The sequence below is a fragment of the Rhinopithecus bieti genome, unplaced genomic scaffold, assembly GCF_001698545.2.
Source record: "Rhinopithecus bieti isolate Rb0 unplaced genomic scaffold, ASM169854v2 scaffold_19939, whole genome shotgun sequence".
In the NCBI taxonomy this organism is placed as follows: domain Eukaryota; kingdom Metazoa; phylum Chordata; class Mammalia; order Primates; family Cercopithecidae; genus Rhinopithecus; species Rhinopithecus bieti.
In genome coordinates this window covers 3,677,122-3,699,367 of record NW_016810019.1, presented here as the reverse complement: position 1 = coordinate 3,699,367, position 22,246 = coordinate 3,677,122, and the positions used below count along the sequence as shown (strand labels likewise).

The 22,246-nt window shown below is 38.7% G+C and overlaps 1 protein-coding gene across 1 annotated transcript in view; it reads right to left on the bottom strand.

Annotated features, from left to right (window-relative positions):
• The window catches only part of ELOVL2 (ELOVL fatty acid elongase 2), a 60,665-nt gene extending 38,758 nt beyond the window's left edge, over positions 1-21,907 (bottom strand). Inside the window, exon 1 of the mRNA XM_017891169.1 lies at positions 21,848-21,907. The gene's annotated coding sequence lies outside the window, so the exon portion shown is untranslated. The remainder of the gene's footprint in view (positions 1-21,847) is intronic.
• Positions 21,908-22,246: the final 339 nt, after the last annotated feature.

The following is a 22,246-nucleotide window of genomic DNA, read 5'->3' as shown; positions in this document are numbered from 1 at the left end:
AGAACAGGAAAGAGGAGAAAGGTATTCTCCTCAACTTTTCCACAGAATGTTGCATGGAGTGTGTTACCTGCAAGCCTCCTGTGTCAGAAGTTGTGTCCAGCTAAACCAGAATTGGTGTCCAAGAGTCTGGGACACCTGGTATGAACAGCAGGGAGCACTGCCAAGCACTGCGCTCAGCAGGCAGCCGGCACTCCACATGCAGGGCTGGGTGGTCAGTGGATATGGGGGTCTTACCCAGCAGAGAGGGACCTGAGCAAGAGAAGAGGACTACCTCACAGACGGCATGAAAAGACAGACCAGAATCACTCACAATCAATCCCGGGAGAACTCTTGGAAGAACTCTCTGGGTATGGGTACGTGTGTACGTCAACGGTGAAGAATGGGGCAGGGAATTTGTGAGGAGCTGGAGAAAGAACTGGTGAAACATAAATTATATACACACAAAAAACTGTGAGTTTGCCACTCAGGTGTGTTATCTCTGGTGCACAGAATGGTGCTTCGGGATCAGATATAACTATATCTTATTGGTTACGCTTCTGAAATAGATTTTAAACATTTAAAATATATTCACAAAGCTTAAATGACTTGTGACTGAATTCACTGGTTACACAGAAATGTGCCAAGTTTAAGGAAACTCACTTTACTAAATAATGACTATAATAAATAGTCTCATCTTAATAATGACTATAATAGTTTCTTTCCAGTTATCTTTCAAGTTATGGCCTTCTCTCCAAGAGTATAGAAATAAAATCCAAATACATACTTGTAATATTCTGATCTCATTAGAATATATAAAATAACTTGCTTTAATTTCAAGTGAATAAAATGAAATCTGCTATACAGAAAAACAAAAAGCTTCAATTTCACAATTAGAAATAAAGTTATTCAGTGATTCAATGCTGAATATGTCTGAAACAGAAAAGCGAACAATGCTGCTAAGTTTGCAGTTCAAAATATTTGTAACGATTATTACAACTTCTTCTTCCACAGGAAGTGGTGAGTGAATATAAAACTCCTTGGAGATTTCATCCAAAGCCAGATATCTGTATTCAGGACACCTTGGAACTGTACCAGTTTCTGGATTTGGGAACATGAGGAAGAATAAAACTCTTTCACAATTAAGAGCAGCAATGAAAGGAGATTCTGTCTGTGTGTGCTCTGGTTATCAAGTACTGACCAGAGGGGAAGCAGGTTGGCTATTCTGCATGTACAAGTGGTATCCTTTTGAATATGAAAACAAAGGAAAGCTTTTAATGATTTCTTAGAAAAAATATGGGCCAAATTTTATTCTACTTTTTTAGGCAACAATCACATCTGAATTATTTCTACGTATTTCTATATGTTCTGAAAATATCTACAGTATTTTGATATATTTATGGTCATCAAAAGGATTAGTATTTTACTGCTAATACTGAGCAAGAGACAATCTGTGAGTCATCTGAACAGACTATTTTATATTCTCCTTCTTTTAAGCTATAAAACCAACCAATATGGGGATTTATTGAACAATTCAGATTCCATCCCTGTTGAATGAAATCTTCAGCACACGCTTTTTTGTTTGGCAGTGCATTACCATCAAAGTGACGGTGATCTGCCCTTCACTGCATCCTCTTTTCTAGGAGGTAAAGGAAAATAATACCTCTCCCCTAGCATTTTAATCTGAATAATGTCAAATCAAATTGAGTACCATTATGAGGAAAATAAATCACTAAAAAGAAAAATGCAGCCTGAGCTGTGTGAGCAAAAAAATTGGGAAAACACTATACTTGGCCTCTATGATGGTTAGAGTATTACAAACTAATTTTAGATAATTGAATTTCATGTTAGTTTCAGCATCTTCTAGGATATCCTTGTAATTCACCTTAATTCATTCATCACTGTTCAATCATCAGCCCAACATAGTCTCCAAATACAGAGCTGATGAATAAAGACAGACAACTCTATGGAGGGAGGGAAGAAAGAGGTGAAGAGTATTATCTATTTTACAGATGATGCGAGAGAGTATTATCTATTTTACAGATGATGAGAAGCAAAAAATAAAGTTATTTATTACAAGCTATACACCATGTGTGGCTAAGCCAATGCCTTTGCCAAGATGTTGAGTCAAAATAAAGAAAATTATGTAAATGTAAGCCTCTGGCCCCCGTTTTAAAACTGGCATCGTGTCACACACAATCTTCTCTCCAGGTTCTTCTTGGATATTGTTTTGAATCCTGCTAAATGAACACTTTTATGAAATACTATCCTTTTTCTTATTGATAAATCATTTCTATCCAATGGTCAATAGTACCTTGTAATATGAAATGTTCCTTAAGTAAATATAATCATTTTAATATTCCTATTACTAGGTCTCTAGACACCACTATTTTTTGTATTACAGGACAAAAATATGTACATATATTCCCTAAGTACTTAGTATTACTGAATACAATGATCTCCAAGGCCCCTTCTGGCTCTCAGTTTTCAAGAGACAATGATAGTGAGTCTCTTTATTCTCCCATCATTCCTATTCTTTCCTCTCCTGCTTTCTTCTACAGTCTCGAAGGCAGTAGGCAGAGTGCCAGATTCATACAAAAAAAAAAAAAAGAACTGGCTCTACAATATTGTTGACCAAATATCAGCAATCAGCAAACATGAAATTGTCACAGATTCTGAAACAAAAAGTACAGATTTCTCAAAAGTAACCTTAACCTAAATTGGCTTTTTTGGAAAGCGGGGTGGTTAATTGGAGGAAAGGTATGGTGAGTTTGTTCCTAACCTCAACAGACAAATTTGTTTGGATTTCCCACCTATACTTTTGAGAGAAACTGTTTCTTTCTGAAACTTTTTTCTGTATCTGTATTTCAGGAAACTCAGAGAGAAGGGATAGATTACCACTCAACACACAACCTTGGAAACTAAAGATTTCAGCGGACTTGTTAAACTTAGCAGAATTTGCAGTGTGCAATGGTAGCACAAAGCCATGTTTCTGTAGGGACAACAGCGTAATCCCATAAATTCTAGCAGCCACTGACCTCTACCACCATTCCTTGGAGAGAAAAATTCATATTTCCTCAGTTTTCTTTAAAGTGCTAAGTAATAGCAGATTCAAGCCCTCCCCCGGGGTTCCCACTGTCCATCCCTGCTGCCAACCGACAGGCAGCCCATTCTTTGCCTGTACAAGAATTTTGAAACCACTACTAAAAATAAGAATATAAAACAAAATAAACAAGTACGCTAATTTTTTTTAGCTTCATATATGGTGCCAATGTCTAAAGTATGTAAAACTGATACATAATTTGGAAATGAACTGGGCAGACAGAACTGAAATCAGTAAAACTGAAATCTGCAGCCCTTTAATACTGAGTGATTTGTGTTTGGTAAGTTGAGTTACTTCAGGCATTTCACTCATTCAACAATTTTTCTGTTCTGAAGTCTTCTTTTGAATGCTTTTCTTCGTGTTTAACTTCTAGTAGAAGTTTTAAAATGAACAAATGCCTATTTGAAACAATTATATGCGTAACATAAAAATTAAAACAAAGTTAGAAAAGCACACCCATTCAGAGCCATACAAATACTTTAAGAGATTACCAAATTTTCTTTAAAAAGTTTATGGATCAATCTCTTCTCTTGTCTATCAGAAACTACTTGACTTCTATAAAATAAACACAAAAGTACAGTAGTTGTTATTTTCGTGGTTTTATGATTTTAAAAATATTTTCTCTGCAGAAGTCTTCACCCAGTTTTTGCCTCTCAGCTCTCAACAATAATTTTTTTTTATATAAGGCTTTTTAGAACTGTATCATTATAGAGAATGTTAACTGTTGTACTGAATGCAGCTGTAAAAGATGTATAGTCTTTTTGCTTCCAACCTATAAGAGAGAGAGGGTCAGTTCAGTAACACTAAAGGGTAGCGAAGTGGGGTGGTGAGAAACATTCCTGAGTTTTCTAAGCAGATAAGCCATCAAGTTTTCAGGACAGTGAAGTGGAAGTAGCGACTGCAAGAGCCAGTTGTGACAGCGTGGCTTCCCTTTTGCTAGTGCTAGCAGCCTGATGAGTGGTTCTAACTGTTCCTCAAAGGGCAGGCAAAATTAATCTCCAGAGAAGACTTAAAGAAAGTATCCTGGTCTGATTCCATAAAAATAAGTGTGTATTGGGTTTAGAAATATGAGAAAAGTTAAAGGAGGAGATGTTAGACTATGAATTTTGTGTCATTGTCTTTTAAAGGAGAAAGTCCCGCCAACTCATTTGCATAACCTTAAAATAGCCACGGTTGAAAATGCAAATGGCTCCTGTAACCAGCAAGTGGCAGTGCCTTTTGGGTCGGGCTGTGCCAGGCTGCCAAGATACAGGTGGGCAGCATGTGGCAGGAAATCCTTTTGCGATCCTTCTGGGCTATAACAGGAGAGGCAAGCAGACTCTTGCACGTCAATCCTGGACCTGGGGGTGAAGTGTTGTACTACAGACATCCAGGACAGCCACCAAGAAACTGATTCTTAGAGAGCCTCCTTTGTTTCACTCGACTAACTAGGAGTTGTAGGGAAACTGAGGCTGTTCATTAGCACTTTTGTCATTTGTCTTTTTCCATCTGTCTCTGTCCACACTCTTACCTCATACTAAAAGGCCTCTAGCTTTATTTGTATGCAGCATATGGAATAGAATAACAGGATTTATTGCCGTCTGTGGATCACAGCCTGATTTCTTCATGTAAACTTTACATAGCTATATGGAGTATTATTATTTATATCTAATAGATTAACTATGCTTACACACAGATTTCTATCTTTTAAAATATTTGACAAAAATTATATTTATGGTGCACATGATGTGAAATATGAATACAGTGTGGAATGGTGAAATTAAGCTAACTAACACATCCATTACCTCACAACCTTATCATTTTTTTGTGGTAAGAACACTTAACTATAATCGCCATGTTGTTCGATGTATCTCTTGAACTTATTCTTCCTGTCTGATGGAAATTTTGTATCCTTTGACCAACAAGAGATTTATATCTTTAGATAAAATAATATTTTTAAAGTTTTGGTATAAATACTTCTCACTTCTTAAACTTAACCTTCTATGTTTTATGAAAAATAACCTTAAAAGTATAGGATAAATCCACATCAATTTTTACTATAGAAATTCACTTCCCATCACACAGCATTGTAAAGGTTCAAGAATGAGCTCTGCATGGTCCACAGTCTTTGTTACGAACAGAAATGAGTTCAGAAACAAGTGATTTTTTTTAAACCTCGGATGAGTGGGAGCAGCTTATTGGCTCTTGTCATATGGGAGAATCATGGACTTTTAACTTTCCACCCAAAGCTGGAAATAATTGGTTTCTACAATAATTCTGATAGAAATTTACCCACCTTACTGGAAAGACTTCTTACTACTCTGTAAGGTAGCACATTCCATTTTAAAATGTTTCTTGTTTTAGAAAGTCCTACTTTATTTTGTGTTAAAACCTTTCCCCATTCAACTGTTAGCCATAAATCCTAATTCTTTCCTCTGGAGTTATACAAAACTAGTACCATTTTCTTCCACACGAGAGCCCTTCAGATATATGATTAGAGGCATTAATTCACCCCTGCTTTCACCTTTCCTAGGCAAGCAGCCTCAGGAAATTCAACTTCTCCCATTCTCCTCTTCCTCCCTCACTGCCTTTCTCTGCTTTACTATGTGGACTGAGCTTTCCTACTTTCCATGAGCACTAACTGAGTATCTACTAGGTATTAGGCACTAGACACATGCCTATATAAATGACATGAGCTCCAGACTCTCACCTTCTTCAGCGTTCTTTCTAAATTGATTCCAGTTTGTCAACATTTCTCTTTCAATAGAGCCCTCAGAAGTGAACATTTTCAGAATGTGACAGAACTATTATCTTTCTTACTCTGAACATCGTATTTCTCTTGGTATACCTAATTCCTTTTGCCTGAGCCTTGCTGTTTTCCCCAATGCCATTCCTCCAAATGGGTCTAATTTGGACTTTTTTGGGGAAAAGGTCTACACACATGGGTTCCTTTTCTTTTCCATCAAGCAACTGATGACAATAGAGTTCCTCCGCAACTATGTATAAGCTGCTTTGGTTATAGGATGTCTTTTCCTCTTTGGAGATTTGGTTTCTAGCTTTAGATCTGGATATAGCATTTTAACGCCATAATAGATTAAGTCATCCTAGAACACTGTATGCCTCATTTGCTGTGGCTGGGAAGGTAAGCCATTGCCTGACTTACATCCTGTTTATCTGACTTTTAGTTTGGCCACTTTATAGAGATTGTACCGTTGACTAGAAGCAGGTGTGGACAAACAGGCTGATCTGTGGTTGGATGGCTTCCGTCCACAGAAACTGTCTCCATCAGAAGAGGATATTGCCTCCACATTGGAAGAATGGTTATGGGCTTTCTTTTTTACCTATTGATTGGTTTATAAAGACAAAATTAAATTCTCCCACACAGCTACCCCACAGCAGCCATGAAAGCTTGCTTTTATGATTTTTTTAAATTTTAAAATAATGTATCAAGAAGTTCCTAATTGCCAGTTGAGAGTTGCCCCTCTGTCACTGATTTCTTCATTATAGAAACTATAGATGATAGTAATAGTAATGTATTTATTATAAATAGCTAGAATGTGTTTATTAGATACCAGCCATTGTACTGGGCACATTATATCCTATTATCTCACTATTACTTCGTTTAGTTCTCGCAACTACTGGTATGTTCACCCCCCTTGACACATCAGGAAAATGAGACTCAGAGAGGTAAAGCAACTTGCCTGATTTCACAGCGCTAGTAAATGAGACTGCAGCATCTTCTTGTCACTCATTCATGGGGTGATTATTTTAAATCAGTACTGAGTATGGTTCTGGGTGGGGCATCACCTAAGGCTATAGTTAAAAGAGGTAGCATGAGCCTGGGCAACATAACAAAACTTCATCTCTAAACAAACAAACAAACAAAACAAAACAAAAAAAACCGCTGGGAGTGGTGGCACATGCCTGTAGTCCCAGCTACCCAGAAGGCTGAGGCACAAGAATTACTTGAACCTGGGAGGCGGAAGCTGTAGTGAGACAAGATCACGCCACTGCACTTCAGCCTGGGCGACAGAGGGAGATCTCAAAAAATAAAAAAAAAAAAAAAAGGTAGCCTGGCATTCAGTGTGGTTCACTGCAAAGAACAGGAGTTTTACGCAGGTTCTAGTCTTGGCACTGACACTAGGTAGCTGCATAACTTTGGGCCAAAGGTTAGCTTTGAACAATATCTTCATTCTCTATAAAATGAGAATAATTATCCTAATTTCCTAGTGTGGTTGTGAAGACTCATTATTTCATACTTGTAAAAGCATCTATGACAGGCCTGTAAACAGAGTAGAAGTTGAATAGATAGTCACTGATTCAGTGTTCTGCATTTTCAAATCCCAATGCAGGGGCACACTGTCATGGCCTCACAACTCCCACTGCATCAGACTTGGAGAACCCAAGGGGAGTGACATTGTATAGCAGAAACGTCCCTTCATTAAGCACTCAGTGCTTGTCTCATGAGTGGTCTTTGTAAAGAAAAGTCAGAAGAGAAAGTGCAGTGGTATAAAAGGGAGAATAACAAAATTCCAGTTTGGGGTTTACCATTGTTGACTGGTTGATAGTCAACATAACTATTCTCAAAGGTCAATTCGTTTTGTGGGAAAAGAGAGACACTGAGAGGACACTGCCTGCAGTGGGTTTGAACCCTTTCACAACTGACTTACAAGTAGGAAACAAATATTTATGGTGTGCAATTTGTTTGAATAAAATGCTCTCCTTATTCCTTTATGCTCACGGCCCAGCTTGCCTCAGTTTCCCTATTTGTAAAGAGGGAATGGCAGTACCAACTCCCAGGGTTGCTGTTGGGCTGTGGGAATACAGTAAAGGTTCTTATGACAATGCTGGGATGTAGTAAGAATTTAATAAATGTAATTGGTTGCAGCTATTGTTGGTATTTGGCTATTCTCTCTCTTTCCACACATGAGAAAATATGCTTATCTCTTTCACTGATGCTAAGAATGACAAACACAAACTTATTTTAACACAACTTGTCCTTTAGTTCTCTAAAACTGCATGGATGTGGAGTCTGACCTGGTGAGGCCTTTCAGATGCCAATTCAGTCAGCCAGGAAGGAAGGATTAGGGTCTAAGAAAACAATAGAAGGCCCTCCTGCCCTGTAGCTCATCTGTCCTAGATGTGCTATTCTTAACAGATCTCTGATCTGGGACTCTAATGCAGATCCCAGATCCTTATTTTAACTTGGGGAAAAGTGTAAAGGTATGAAAAGTAGAGAATAGTAAAACAGACATATCACTTATGAATGTTAAAACTGAGTCATAATTTGCTTCAAATCTTTGTTGTTGTTGTTGTTGTTGTTGTTGTTGTTATTGTTGAGACGGAGTCTCGCTCTGTCGCCCAGGCTGGAGTGCAGTGGCTTGATCTCGGATCACGGCAAGCTCCGCCTCCCGGGTTCACGCCATTCTCCTGCCTCAGCCTCCCAAGTAGCTGGGACTACAGGCGCCCGCCACCACGCCCGGCTAATTTTTTTGTATTTTAGTAGAGACGGGGTTTCACCGTGTTAGCCAGGATGGTCTTGATCTCCTGACCTCGTGATCCGCCTGTCTCGGCCTCCCAAAGTGCTGGGATTACAGGCGTGAGCCACTGTGCCCGGCCATTCAAATCTTTTTAAACTAATTAAATAAACATGTACTGGGCACTGAGAAATGAAACACAACTGATAAAGTTCTCACTCCCTTTGTCTATCTCCCCAATCCTGTGTCCCCTGTTCCTTCCTCAGATATAACTGCTGTAATCAACTTGATGGCAAGACTTCCAGTCCATGGTTTTATATATTTACATGCAGATATTCACAAGCAAAAATAGTTTTGTACGTTTTAAGGATTTATATGCACTATAACATAGCATACTTATCCTTCTGCAGCTTGTTCTGTCATTCAACATTTTTCTTTTTTTTTGAGATCTATTCATGTTTACACGGCAGCTCTGGTTCATTCACTGTAACTTTGTACGGTATTCCATCTTATGAATATTCCATATTGTCATTTATCCACTTCCTCACTAATAGATATATTTGGTTATTTCCAATTTTTCTGCTATTGCAAAAAAAATGCTGCTTTATACATATCTCCTTATGTTTATTAATAAGAATTTCTTTGGGAATAAATCTCTATGGAATTGCTACATGGGGAATACATTTTATTTGAAAACTACCACAAAGCTCTAAAAATGTATGGAACTTGCTGCTGTCAGAATTGTTAAATGTTGCCAAATTCATGAGTCTGACATGGTTTTAATTTGCAATTCCTTATTACTACTGAAGTTGTGTATGTCTTTAAATATTTATCGGCTATGCAGGTTTTCTCTTCAGTGAGCTGCCATTAAATAACCTTTACCCATGTCTCTAATGGATGGCTTGTCTTCTGTTTATTGATTTATAAGGGTCATGTGCACATTCCTGGTGCTAATCTTTTGTTACATACACTGCAAATAACTTCTCTTCCTTTAAAAAGAAAAAATCTGTCTATGGTGTCTTCTGTCATCTCAAAATTTTCAAACTTTGATGTGGTCAAATGTCACCTTTTATGGTTTGTGTTTAATCTTGCTTAAGAAATTACTCCTGCCATAACCTCTATTTTCTAACAGTTTCAAAGCTTAACTTTTCTCTAGGTTTTTAAAAGATCTGAATTTATTTTTGCATATTGTTATCCGGCAGAGATCTAATTTTCTTTTGTCCCATATGAAAGGCCATTTGTCCCAACATCATTGCTCAAACAGTCCTTTCCACACTCATTTGTAATGCTACTTCTCTTTTATGGCAAGTTCCCATATCTGCACCAGACTTTCTCCTTTGGCCTTACTAATCTGGTCGTCTATTCCAAACTTTCTGCATCACTACAGCAAAGCACAGATGTTTTCCTCTTGTACATATCAATGAACTAAAAGTCAAAGACTTGGGCTCAGGTTTCTAGTCTGCCACAGACATGTAGAGAAGTTACTTTTTCTGTGCTTCAGTTTTGTCATCCATATCATGTAGAGTTTATTCTATTTTCCCACTTGGCTCCTGCACAAGGTTAAGGTCTTACCTATAAAAGAAATTCAAGGCCATAAGAAGTTTTCCATCACCTTATTAAATAGCAGAACATATTCTCCTAATGGCTGCCAAAATTAATTTTCACATCTTTTTACACAATTTGGATAAATGTTTCCCATACAAAAAAAAAAACAAACAAACAAAAAAAAAAAAATAGAGGAGACTAGGATAGGGCCTCTATAGGGTCACAAAATTTAGGTTTAAACCTTAGCTTTTCTACTCTGTGTACGAAACCATGGACAAATCCTGGAAATTCAGTTGCACATGCCACACATTTTCCAATGGAAAAAGGATAATCAAATATTCCTCAAAAAATCACAAAATACGGTCACTCTCTGTATGTATGCATTCTGCATCCGTGGATTCAACCAATCACTTACTAGTTTACGACTGAATAAAACAATCTCTCTCAGTCTCACTTTCTTCAAACATGGGAAAGTGACTTTACATGCCTGTTTTTTTATCAGACAAGTATTATTTGAGCATCTAACTGTCTGCAGATACCTTTCTAGTGCTGAAGTTACAGCGATAAAGAAGTTCTTGCCCTTAAAGAGTTTATATTGCAGTAAGGGAGACAGATAAAACACAAGTAAACAATGATAAACAAGCAACTAATAACATGCAACTGAGATGACACCTTGAAAGTGTTCTATAAATGGAAACATACAAACATATGGTATTCTAAGTTACTATCATTAGGAATGTGGTAGAAAGTTCCTCTGAAGTTGATCACAAATTAGAGGTGTAATTACTTTATCTTATTTGAAATAAGCTGGTAGGGAATCAAGCCATACCAGAGACCCAGAAACTTCATTCCATTTGGTTCCAAGTACTCCTCTAGCCTTTTCTTTGACCAGTCCCTTACACAGTAAACTTCACTCCAGCCAGGCTGGTCTATTTACTGCCCCTAAATGTCTACCTATCTTAGCCTCTTCTAACATTCTCCCCTCCTAGATGACATAAAGTCTATTCTCCACTTATTTAGTTTTTACTCATATACTATTTAAGTGTATTAAGTCTAGGCAATTTGCACCATTTCCAAACTGACAAAGTTAAAAAAGAAGTTACATGCATATATGCATTCTTTTCCTCATTATTTCCAATACAATACAGAAATCCAATACACTTAGGATTTTCTGATGTATTTAGGATTTTCGTAACTGAAATAATGAGAATCCAGTGTGCAAGGCAGAGGATGAATGATATATTTTCTTGAGGGTAAATTTTTAGGGGTTAAGGCATTAGATTAAGCACTGTTAAGGAGCTCAGGACATAGGCAATTTGATGTAGGTGGTTGGGCAAATAGCTAAGGTTTAATCTGATTATGCAGAGCTCTTAAGATTTTCTAAAGTTGTGTTTCAAATCCATGAAACAATTTTCAAAAATCATTCAGCTTTATGAGTGCATAAGTGAGAACTATTCAATAAGAAAAATTGTTTTGAAACAAGCATATAGTTAAGATTTTCAATTTTCACTGATTATGCTAATAAAACTCACGTAACCCGAAGAGGAAGAAACAAAAATCAGAGAATAAAATCGTTATCACTTTTTTTATCCTCCCCAGAAGAAAAATCCTTAATGTCAAAACTGAAATCCATCATGACAGGAATATGAGAATTTTTAAAAATGTAAATACATGTGGATTAATCAAGATCATTTTATAAAAATCTCTATTCCAGCCACAGAGAAAAAAGTTAGGATTGTAAATAAACATGATTAAGTTTCTGTGGGTATCAGCCACCAGTTTTGAGTGTTTACTATCAGGGAATCTTCACTATGTATGAGTATACATATTTTAGCGACGAGAACACTGATATTCAAATGACTAAACAATTAGTAAGAAGTGCAGTAGGGAACTGAATCCAGGAGTATGTGGTTAAAGAGAGAATTTTTCAGAAGCTGGCAATATGAAAATAAGTGGAAAGAAGTGACATATTAGTTCAGCCCCTTTATAACCTCCCTATCCAGTCTCTCCCAGTCCTGTATATTATGAAAATAAGATTAATCATCCTAAATGATATTTTTGTCATTTGACTCCCTATTTCAAAAGCCTAATTGTTCTCAATCTAGAAGAAACTTCTTAGCCTCAAATTCAAGACTCTTCAAAATTTGACTTCTCTCTCCTAGCATAAATCTCATTATCCTGTTGGTCCACAAACTTCACACATTTAAAAAGCACTTATTGCTGGGCATGGTGGCTCATGCCTGTAATCCCAGCACTTTGGGAGGCCGAGGCGGGTGGATCACCCGAGGTCTGGATTCGAGACCAGCCTGGCCAACAGGGTAAAACCCCATCTCTACTAAAAATACAAAAATTAGCCAGGCGTGGTGGCACACACCTGTAGTCACAGCTACTAGGGAGGCTGAGGCAGGAGAATCACTCGAATTCAGGAGGCAGAGGTTGCAGTGAGCCGAGACTGCACCACTGTACTTCAGCCTGGGTGACAGAGTGAGACACCGTCTAAATAAATAAATAAATAAATAACAAAAAGCACTTATTATGGCTAAACATGGTGGCTCAGGCCCGTAATCCCAGCACTTTGGGAGGCTGAGGCGGGCGGGATCACTTGAGGTCTGAAGTTCAAAACCAACCTGCCCAACATGGTGAAACCCAGTCTCTACCAAAAATACAAAAATTAGCTGAGCATGGTGGCACATGCCTGTAATCCCAGCTACTCTAGAGGCTGAGGCAGGAGAATCACTTGAATCTGGGAGGTGGAGGTTGCAGTGAGCCGAAATCACACCAGTGCACTCTAGCCTGGGTGACAAAGCGAGACTCTGTCTCTAAATAAATAAAATAATAATTAAAAGCACTTATTGAACACCTAATCTGTGTTGGACTCTGTGAAAACACAGACTTGTCCATAAATTGCTCAAAGTATAGTGTTCCGTAATTATATTTGTGTTACTACCTTCTGAGGCCTTCACCCAGTTATTTCTCCTAAATGGACTGTTCTGTTCTACCTATATTCCTTCCTTCCCCATACACCAAAATCCAACCCCTTCATGAAGCATACACAAAACGATTTTGATAGAAATTGTTCCCATTCATTTGGACCCCTAGAGCATAAGATTTCAAATTTGTGTGCACTTGATTGTTGGTATACAGATTCCTAGGCCCCTCCTCAGAGATTCTCATTCTGTAGGTCTGACTTCACCTAGCCTAAGAATGTGCATTTAAATATATCTGTCAGATTCCTAGGTCCATGCTCTTTCTATCCATCCTTTCACACAATCGGTTTCATCATTTTCTCCTCTCACTGAATTGACTGCTGAGTACTGTGGTATCACACAGACACAGTCTTGATCTCAACTTTATTCATCCCGGTGATGTTAGCTCTTTGGTTACCAGCCACCTCTTGGTCCTGAACACATTCTTGACATGATAAAGAATAAAAGTTACCTATGCTGTAGGGTCTAGATTTTTTTGTCATAATATTACTAGTCGCATTATTAGACTAAGTCTTTCTATTGGATGGAATGGCACATGGACACGGAGGCACATTTACTGGACTGAGTGGTCCAAACGCTGCTGACTTGTGAAGTATGCTTGCACTGGAAGAGACAAAGGAATCTCTTTTTGTACTACAGATTTCGTGAAGCAGGGGCTGTCTTTTATATTTAAATTGATAGTGCTTACACACTGCCTCTAATTGAGCGGTACTGAGCACGTGCTGAATGAATGAACAATGAGTGTATCTAATCAAAAAACGACCGAGGCAATGTATTTGCATGTCTCCTTGAGAGCAATTTTAAATAATATGTATTCAATGTAGAGAGCACATTTGTTTCCTTCAAAAGGAGAACAAATGTGAAATATTAATTCCAAAGTTTACACTAAGGACTTAAGACTGTTACATACGTTCTGTCTTACAGGCAGCAAGTACTGATGAGATTAGTGTTACGAAATATATTAAAATAGGGTGTTTCTGCTTACTTTTAAAATTGTAAACAGAAAATGATACTTTTAAAATTGTAAACAGAAAATGATTTCTGAGATAGTAAACCTAATTTACAAAAGGAACGTGGTAGCATTTTAGTAGCAGTGGCAGGACTTCAAAGGGTTTGATGTCATAACCCTGCTATTTTTTAACAGAGAAACATGGCTTCCAAAAAATAGTGAAGCCAGTGTGGTTGCTTTGTATTTATGAGTTTGATGCAGACTTCAAGCAGTACATCTCAAAATGACTTGTGATATATGCCATTTTTTTTTTAGGAGTCTGAACACAGAAAAGGCCAAAGGAAAGGTGGCATTCTCTTCCTTACAAAGGAATAACAATGTCCCGGTCTCTGGAGACTGAGATGTGAAATAGCCCACACGTACCATTTCGACTGTTACCCCAGAGGAAAGCACAGCCAAATGAGTCTTTTTCTGACATCCCAAAACACACTCTTCAGCATAAATTCACCACTGACATTAGAACAGTCATGAAATCTGCATTTCCAAAAAAAAGTCAAGGAAGCTACAGATCCAAGAGAATGTCTTCCCTGTAACAATTTCAGGAAAGCTTCTAGAATGGGAGCGGAAAGGATCTAGGTATTGGCTTCCTCTTTATCCCAGCGTGCCTTGGAGAACACTCTGCATAGACCTTCCAGAGACAAAATAGAACATCAGTTGTTCAGAACTGAATTTTCAGGAAAATTGAAAACAGCCTAATTTTACTTTCGCCTTATGGACATATTCTGGTTCCTTCTTTCAAGACATGAGTTAATTATTATTATTATTATTATTTGAGGAGGGAGAGAGATGGAGAGAAGGGGAGAGAGAAAGAGAGGTGGAGAGAGGGAGAGAGATGGGGAGAGAGAGACAGAGGAGGCAGGGAGGGAGAGAGAGACAGAGGAAGAGAGGCAGAGAGGGAGAGAGGCAGAGAGGGAGAGAGGCAGAGAGGGAAAGAGACAGGCAGAGAAGGAGAGAGGCAGAGAGGGAGAGAGGGAGAGACGGAGAGAGACAGAGGAGGCAGAGAGGGAGAGAGAGACGGCATGAGTTAATTTTTAATCTAACTCCTCAGTGTAATGGTCAATAAGCTCTTTGACCCTGCCAAAGAAAAAAAAGGCCCCTCCACATTGTCATAATGTCTGTTAAACTCCAAGATCTCATTAACCAAATTCTGCTTAGTCACGTGGAAAATTCAACAGATTTAAATCTTTCAAGTATTGGAAATAAAACCAAATAGTAAATACTCACATATGATATCAAAATTTTTGTGTAAAGCTACTGTTGTTCTGATTAATGTTGGAATACTACACTCGTTCTACTAAAAAGAAAAAAAGTGATGGCCTTACTTCTCCTGCAAATTACTATATTACTACTATAAGGGAGCACGGGACCAGCCACGTGCTCAGTACTGCTCATTTACAGGCAGTGAGCCCTCAAGTCACTCAGGCCAGTCAGTGTTCTTCCATGTCTGTGTACCATTTTATCCAAAAGAAAGATCTGTTCCCCTTAAATTATATTAGTCAGTGGATTAACTTTGATAAGTACATATGGATGTTGTTCACAATCACCTCCATTTCAAATTAATACTTTCCTTTGCATGTTCCATTTTCTGTATATATGAAACTTAAGACTTTATATATTTAATATGTTTAAGTGTACATATGCAATATATGTATATATCCATATCTATCCATCCATCCGTGTAATTTATGGAAAGGAAATTACATGGGGAAGTCACTCTGATTTTTCCATTTTCATCTATAATAATGGGGAAAAGTACTACTGCCTTTCTCAAAGGCTAAGGCTATATGGAATAGCAGAAGAGGTGCTTATTTGGAATGAGAAGATTTAGAGCTGGTTTTGCCACCTCTAGTATGTGACCTTGAGCAAATCATTTAGCTTCTCTGAAACTGTAAAGTAGATATACTGCTCCAGGACTTGCCTCTCACCAAAGTTTTTTTGTGAGGCTTCAGAAAGAGTTAATGTGGATTAAAATGCATTGAAAAACATTCAACTGATTAATAAATGTAAAATATTATTATACAGTACTTGAAACATATTTAAGTTATGCTAACTAAAGGCCACACATATATGTAAAGTAAAAATAATTATTCAGCATGGTGCGTGCCTGTAGTCGCAGCTACTCGGGAGACTGAGGCAGGAGAATCACTTGAACCCTGGAGGCAGAGGTTGCAGTGAGCCAAGATTGTGCTACTGCACTCCAGTCTGGCGACGGGGCAAGACTCCAGCTCAAAAATAAATAAATAAATAAATAAATAATAAAATTATTCAGCAAATCCATATATCATAGCTTTGTTTATATTACTATTAAGATAATCATTTTCAATTTCAGCAAGAAATTAATGCTATATAGATTTATGTAAGAAGAACATAATCTATAAATTATGTAAAATATAATTATAGAAATACATATGCATTTTAATTTCATTAAAAACATGATGAAATATGGATTTCATTATTTAAAAATGACATAACCTGGCCCTTTCCACAAATATGACTACGAAGTATAAATATGCTGTAGGAATACATATTATCATTTACTAAAAGGTCACACAGGCAGATGTGTATTGATGAAGCAGCTATATTACTGAAACATGCCCAAACTGAATTGTGATAATTAAATAATTTTAAATGTATCAAGAGAGATTAATGATTAAATGGTTCCAAGTGCTATGTAAATTACCAAACTGCTAGGTTTAAGTGCTGTGGAAAAAAAATACAGCAGTGTAAGAGGATCAGGTGTGGTACATATCTAACTGTGAGTATGGATACGGTGTGTGATATATGGTAAGGCAGGTTCCAGTTTTAGTAGAGTGGTTAGGGTAGGTCTAATTATGAAAGTATTAAGCAGACAGACATAAAGCTCTCTGGGGGAAAGATGTACACAGCCAAAGGACAGCCAATGTAAAGGTGCTGAGGCCCCATTTGATTTTAACAAAACAATTTTGTGAAAGAGATAATATACCATTTAGCAGGTGAGTAAACAATGTCTCAAGGCAACTTAAGCAAGGGAATGGAGCTAGTAAATAATAAAGCTAGAGCTAGAACCCAGGTTTCCTGACTCTTGGTCCAGTGCGTTTCTTTTGTTTTCTCCCACTGTTCACCAGGCACAGAGGAAGGTGCCCCGTTTCTTAGAAAGCACCGTATAAACATCAAGTTTCATTGCTATTGTGGTGGTGGTGGTGATTGTGATTATTAATCACTTCCATGATATTTGTATTTTTTAATTTATGCATCATAGTTGTACATATTTCCAGGGTACATGCGACGTTTTGGTCCATGTATAAAATGTACTAATCAAGTCAGGGTAACTGGAATATCTATCACTTCAAACATTTATGTTTTCTTATGTTAGAAATATTACAATTCTCATCTAGCTATTTTGAAACACACAACAAATTGTCAGATAATTTCTCTACTGTGCTACAGACTACTAGAATCTATTCCTTCTGATATTTCTTGAAAGGAAAATAAAACTCAAAGAATGATTTCATCTTCCCTTCCCATAGCTTATTTTTCTCCTTTATCTGTGCTTCTTTTCTTGAATGGATCATTTTACTATCAGACTATCAGTGAAAGTAATTATACTTCTCTGGATATTTGACAAAGGAAAGGGATTAAGAGTAGAAATAACCCATAAAATAGAAACCATTTCTGACAACATGAAAAAGCGCTGAGGAAAGAATGGAGCGAATGTGGAGCCCAGTGATTCAGCAAGAGATACACATTTTCCAAGAGACAGGAAGTAAGAAAGTTAAAACAAAAGAGTCTACAAAAGAGGAAATCTGTAGAAAAGGCAAAAATGGTGGAAAGGGGGCTCAAGGGATGGAGGAAAGAGATTTTGAAATATTTTCAAGTAAAAATATGAGAATATTAGACAACAAACAATATAAAAAAAAAGAGAATAAGAATCAGATTTCAGACACATTAGACTGAAGAGCTGGTGGAATTACTAACAGCAACAGGGAACAGAGAAGAGAGTCTGAAAGACGAGTAGCTTTCTTTTTGTAATGCTGGGTTTAAGGTGGCAGTGAGGTTCTCGCTAGTGGAAAGAGTGTTAAGAGCTTTAAGAGGTAAACTTGGAAGTTGTGTACAATCTAGAGCTGTTTGTCCAATACGGTAGCCTCTAACCACAGGTGAACACTGAGCAACTGAAATATGGCTAGCCTGAACTGAGATGTGCTCTAAGCATAAAATACACATTAGATTTTGAAAATTTTCTTTTCTTTTTCTTTTTTTTTTTTTTTGAGACGGAGTCTCGCTCTGCCGCCCCAGGCTGGAGTGCAGGTGGCCAGATCTCAGCTCACTGCAAGCTCAGGGCCTCCCGGGTTCTCCACTGCCTTATTTCTCTGCCTCAGTTCTCTCTGTCCCGATGTTGTGAGCTAGAGGACTTACAGGCGTGTCGCTCCTGCCCACCTCTCCTGGACGTATTTATTATGGGATATTTTTATAGTAGAGACGGGGTTTGCGCTACTGCTAAGCCGCAGGATCGTCCTCCTCGCCAGTCCTTGGATCACACTCGCTCGCATCCGCCCGTCTTCGGCTATGTCCCAACATTCAGTCCCAAAGTGCTGGGATTACAGGCTTGAGCCACCGCGCCCGGCCAGATTTTGAAAATTTTCTATGAAAAAAAAAAGAATGTAAGAATATTGTTCTGCATTGATTACATGTTGAAATATTTGCATGGATTGGGTTAAATAACATTAATAAAACTAATTTCACTTGTCTCTGTACTTTTTAAATGTGATTAGTAGAAAATTGAAAATTATATATGCAGTTTATGTTATATTTCTATTGGACAGCAATATTAGTTACATATTAACATCACAAAAGGGACAGAGACATCATTCTCAAGTGTCTCAACTAAACATAGATATGGGAGAAAAAAGAACACACATCATTATAATAGTTAATATTTACTAAGCACCCCAAGCACTATGCTAGACACATAAAGAGCACCGTCTTACTTGTTCCTCCCAAAAACCTTATTAAATATGATCATCTTTTACAGGATAAAATACTGAGGCCCAAGGTCATACAGTTAAATGCAGGTGTCAGGATTCAAGTCCATCAATGATGCCAGATCTCAGGTTCTAAACTGTCACATAAATTTCAGAACAAGTTATGCTCTCCAATCATTAAATGGTTAGATTTTAAATGTCATATTTAAATTAACTATTTATTGGAATGGTTTATTGTCAAAGTCAGTTATGTCCCAATTCAATTAAGAAGAAAAGGTACAAATCTGTAACTTTAGAATTATGAAGAGCTACTGATGCTGGCACATTTTCACCACATTGGACCATTAAAGAAGTTTCTGGTGCAACTTCTTTCCGTTTATCAATGTCTGCTCCCAGAAATGCAAACCTGTCAAGTTAGATGGTACATATCCAACTGTCCAACTGAGATGATCATCCACCTAACCCTGAATAGCAGGGCCCTGTGTTCTGAACATAACTAGATACATAATATCTACTTGACACATTTTCAACATTCTCTTTCAGACCACGAAGGCACCTGAATCTCCCAAACTGACTAAAACGTTTTGAAGGAAGCTAGATTAAATGGAACCCTTGTTGAAGAACCAAAAATTAGGCTTACCCAACTGGATACTTTAAAAATGGATTTTGTACTCCTTGAAAATGCTATACGTTTGATGAAGAGAAAGAGAAAAAAGCTGGATACTTTGGAATCCTAACAGTAAACTCTCCTACAAATATAAACTGAAGTCAACAAGGTATCTTTCATTTATCTTTGGTTGGTTCATTGGTTTTAATTTCAAAGACAAACTTATCTTTCTTTCCTTTTTACCTTTAATTTCTACTACCTACCTGGGAAAGATGGTAACCACAGAACTGCTGAACTTGTATAGTCATAGCTATAATTACATAATTTTCAAAAACTTACTCATGTAAATGTTATTAAACAATTTATTTCCAATTAATAGCTCCAGACTAATTTTTTAAAACCACTGCCATAAATCCACATTATAGAAATAGAAAAACAAAAGGAAATTTGAAAGAAAATATTTATTTTGGAATAATAAGACTAACTGGCAGAGATAACTTACAAGACAGTTCATATTGGACATGTATTCAAAATGGAAGTGACCCACTAATTTCCTTATAAATTCAACCCCCTAACTTTACTACTCCCTGCCCATTTTTTTTTTTAAAGTAATATGATTGCAGCCCAGCACAGTGGCTCGCGCCTTGTTAATTCCAGCACTTTGGGAAACCGAGGTGGGTACTGATCACTTGAGATCAGGAGTTCAAGACCAGCCTGGACAACATGGTGAAACTCTGTCTCTACCAAAAATACACAGATTGGTCTGGTGTGGTGACCTGCGCCTGTAATCCCAGCTACTCAGGAGGCTGAGGCACGAGAATCACTTGAGCCCAGGAGGTGGTGGTTGCAGTGAGCCGAGATTGCACCACTGCACACCAGCCTGGGTGACAGAGTGAGACCCTGTCACAAAAAAAAAGAAAGAAAGAAAAAAAAGTAATACAATTTGGATTTGGGTGTTAAAAAAAATTCCTCTGAAGACACAAAGTTTCTGAGAAATACTTATCTAAACAGGAAGCATCACACTTGGGCAGGATAGAGCTTTTAAGAGCTTGCCCTTGATTTTAGCTCTTTTGGGTTAATGTTCCCATGACTTTTCCATTCAGCTAAAGAGATTTCCTTGCACTTGTTCCCTTACTCACCACAATTCCTACCTATACTTTAGGACAAAGCTTCAGAGCCCAAAGGAAAGAGCCAGTTGTCCCTAAAAATGCTTTGTCCACTCTGATGCCAAGGTGCCAAGAGCATGAAGCGACAGACCAGGCATAAGAGACAGCCACCTAGACTCGTCATTGAAGGTTGCCAAAATCGGGTCCCTCCTGTAGGGGAGTATCTCCCTCCTCCCAAACTTCACTTGAGACTCTCATCATTACAAATGTCAACTGTATAATCTTTACAGTTGCTCCCCACTTGTGCATTAGCATAAAGCAGCTGCTTTATTGGGTTAATTCAAAAGAGTTATCAAGTACCTACTGTGCACCAGGCACTGCTGTAGGTACTAAAAATATAAAAGTGAACAAAATGACAAAAATCTCTGTCTTCCTGAAACTTATATTCTGGTAGAGGACACGTTCAAGAAACAAGCTAAAAAAACAAAATATGCAGTACGCTAACTAATACATGCTTAAGAGACGACAAATGAAGCAGGCGAGGGGAATATACACGGTGGTGGGCGGGGTAGGAAAGGTTGGAATTTTAAGATTAAGTGGTCACACATAATCAGGCAGATGATATGTGGCTAAAAGGGTAGCCAGAGCAAAATCAGATGGAGTGGGGAAGAGAAAGGAAGTGAGCTTATTTTAACAAGCCCTGAAGTGGAGAGAAAACCCTACGGGGAAGGGGGAGAGGCAAAGACTGAATATGGACCACTGAAGACAAACGCGGATTTCACATTTTGCCTAAAGACCAGTCCTTTGAGGATGGCACAACAGATGTTCTCCCTTTATAACCAAAGAACCAGGCTCTGCTGCTAAAACTGTCAGGCAGCTCATCGGACACGGGTGAACACACACACACACAGCTTACTGCCGAGGAGAAAGAAGCGTTACTAATCCAGAGTGGAGGACTGGCCTGGGAAACCGGGCAGGGAGAGGAGTTTGTCGGAAATAACACACCAGAAGCCCCTCCAAGCCCAAACACTGATAGAAACCCAGCCCCCTCCCAAGCCAATCTGCAAACCCAGGAGGAACCCACGAGCGCACAGACACACCCCCGGGGTGCAGGCGCGGTGCAGGGAGGAGAGGGGCAGGAGCTTGACCGTTAGGGCCCAAACCCCAGAACTCCCGAGGCAGGGTGGGTGCCGCGCGCGGGAAACGCCGTTCTCCGCTCCAGGCGCCGGCGGGCGGCGGCGAGAGCAGGTTCGGGGGGCCGGAGGGTGGGCTGCGCGCGGGAATGGCCGCCGCGAAGGAGGAGCGGCTTCTTCGGACATCCCAGCACCCGGCCCCGTGCATGCAACAGGGGGATGGGCGCGAGAGGGCGCCTCGAGGTGCCGGGGCGGGACCGGGGAGCCGGGACCGAGGCAAAGTTCCCGAGACCCGCGGGCCCCGGGCCGACCCGCGCGCCCCCGGCCCAAACGCTCAGACCCCGCTCCCCAGGCCGGCGCGGACCC